Here is a 2,475-nt window from a genome sequence, read left to right on the forward strand (position 1 = left end):
CCATATATAAAAGTATCTAAAAACAAGAGTTTTGAAGCCAGACTGCCTAGTTTGAGTTCTGGTTTTACCACTTACAAATTTTACAACCTTGGGCTTCCTTGTGCACCTGTATTTAGAAATAATAACAGTCCCTATGCCATAGGGCTGTCATGAAGAAAAAATGTGTTAATATTTATAAAGTGCTTAGGCAGATATGTGACATTTGCTAGGTGCTGTATAAGTCTCTGATAAAAGAAATTTAAAAATATGATAGTTCCAAAATTTGAAGTTTCTTGAGATCTAAATTTGTTACTTTTTGTTTTTTCTTTCTCTTTCTCCTGGAGAATGTTTTCTTGTGTGTTTAATGATTTTTTTAAAATTGTGAGCTTCTACTTGATTATATCTAGTGAAGCCTCTGAGAGCCTAAATTGAAGACTTTTCCTCTAGAGAGGATTTATGTGTACTTCTGTTGGGAGCCAAGTGGATGATACTGTTCTGAGGTCATTTTAGTTCCCTTTGAGAGTCCTGGAAAAAGTCTCAGGTTCAACTTCCCTAGCTTTTAATGGCTCTCAGGCTTAGTGTTTTGATCCCAGTACTGTTAGGTACATTTTTCCTAAGAATCCTGGCTTTTTGTTCGCATGAGGCTCATTATTCTTTTCTTCAGCTCACAGCTCTTTTTTTCCCCTTTGAGATTTTCTTTACTTGCTTGCAAGACCACTGATGGTTTAAAGCATTTGTTTCTATTGTGGTGGAAAGCCCTGTTAAGTGTCTAGTCTGCCATTTTGTCAGTGGTGGGCATTCTTTGATTTTATTTAAACCAGATTAACATCATGTAGTAAAATGTCAGAATGCGTTCCAACTTTTTTCTGTGTCCCACCTTCTCAGTTTTCCTGATTTGAAGAAAGGCTGGATTCCAGGGAAATGTAATATTATACAAGGCTATTTTGTTTTGTTTTGTTTTTAAATGTTTTAAGTGAGGGAGCTAGCTGGAGCCCAGAGGAGAGTCAGCCATAGCCTCCCCCACTTTCTGCAGTCAAGAAGTCTTTGACACAAATATGTCTTTCCTCAGACTGCATTGCTTGGAGTTGAAACCTCCAGTTGCAGAGAATTAAATGTCAAGGTGGTTTTGTGATGTGGTATAATGTCTCTGAAGCAAGTGGAAAAAAGCCACGATAGTGCTGTGATTTTCAAACCTTCCCTGAAGATTAAGAGACCAGGAAACAGGGACATTATAGCTCCAAATTTTGGGGCTGGCTTTTTGATAACAATGGATGTTCCTGGCACAAAAGAATAAAATATACAGCTTTTATGTTAGATGAAGACTGTGTTCATTCCTGAACCTGCCCTGCCTCCTTCATTCTTCTGAACCTTCCTGTGTCCTCCCACAACTGGCTGCACCTGCCTCCTCACAGCACTTCATCATGCTGTCTAGAATTTTCCAGTTTACTTTCCCATTGTCCTTGTAAATCTATAAAAACCTTGAATAAAGGGATTGTGTATAATTGACCTCTGCATTCTCAGAAGCAAGCATGATATTTGTAACATAGTCTTGTGCATGCTCAGTCGGTCTCTTCCTGGAGCATGTTCATGGGTCAGACCCTATCACATGCACCAGGCATATTCAAGGATATTCTGTGCTCTGTATTGAGCATGCCCAGCCACTGGATTTGCATAAGCCAGCCACTCGTGGTCTCATTTTCCCCATGATAGTGCTGAAAATAGGTCTAACTTGCAACAGTAGCTTTCCTCCAGGGAAGAGCCAAGAGGAGGGGGCCTGAGACCTCAGGGAGTGGCTGGAAACCCAGAGGCATGGCCTGAAACCCGAACCTAGGGAAACTGAGCACCTCCTAAATTACAACTGGTAGTCCTATATGTTGATATGGCATTTGGCAATGTATTAGTTATGATGATAGTATTCTTATGGAGCAGTTACTATGTGCCAGGCACTGTGTTCCCTCTACATGTGTTACCTTATTCAATCCTCATGTACTGTACAAGGCAAAAGAGTTGTTACTTTATCTCCCAGCTGGAGCTCAGCAGTCACATGACTCTCACACAGGTGACCACTAGTAAATGGGAGAACTAGAATTTTAGTTTGAGCTTCTTGACCTCAAAGCCTGAGGTCTTAACCAGAAAAATACAATATCTCCCAATTTATAAATTAATATATAACCTTTTTGTAGGTATCATTACTTTCAGAAGGCTAGATAGCTTGCCAAGTTTATATGGTTAGTAAACAACAAAGCTGGATTTGAACTAAAATTGTTAGCACTCATTTTTCTACTCATATTCTTATTGTACATTTACTAAATGCCACAGAGTAGTTTCAAAATGTGTGTATAAAAAAAAATGCCTCAAAGTAGTGATTAACTAAAGTGCTGAAAGAAGATAAATGTCAATCTAGAATTCCTAGCAAAAATATCACTCAGAAATGAAGATGAAGTAAAGCCATAAAATAAAACTGAACACATTTATTGCCCAGCATACCTGATTTAA

This window comes from Galeopterus variegatus, unplaced genomic scaffold (assembly GCF_000696425.1).
Source record: "Galeopterus variegatus unplaced genomic scaffold, G_variegatus-3.0.2 Scaffold4915, whole genome shotgun sequence".
In the NCBI taxonomy this organism is placed as follows: Eukaryota; Metazoa; Chordata; class Mammalia; order Dermoptera; family Cynocephalidae; genus Galeopterus; species Galeopterus variegatus.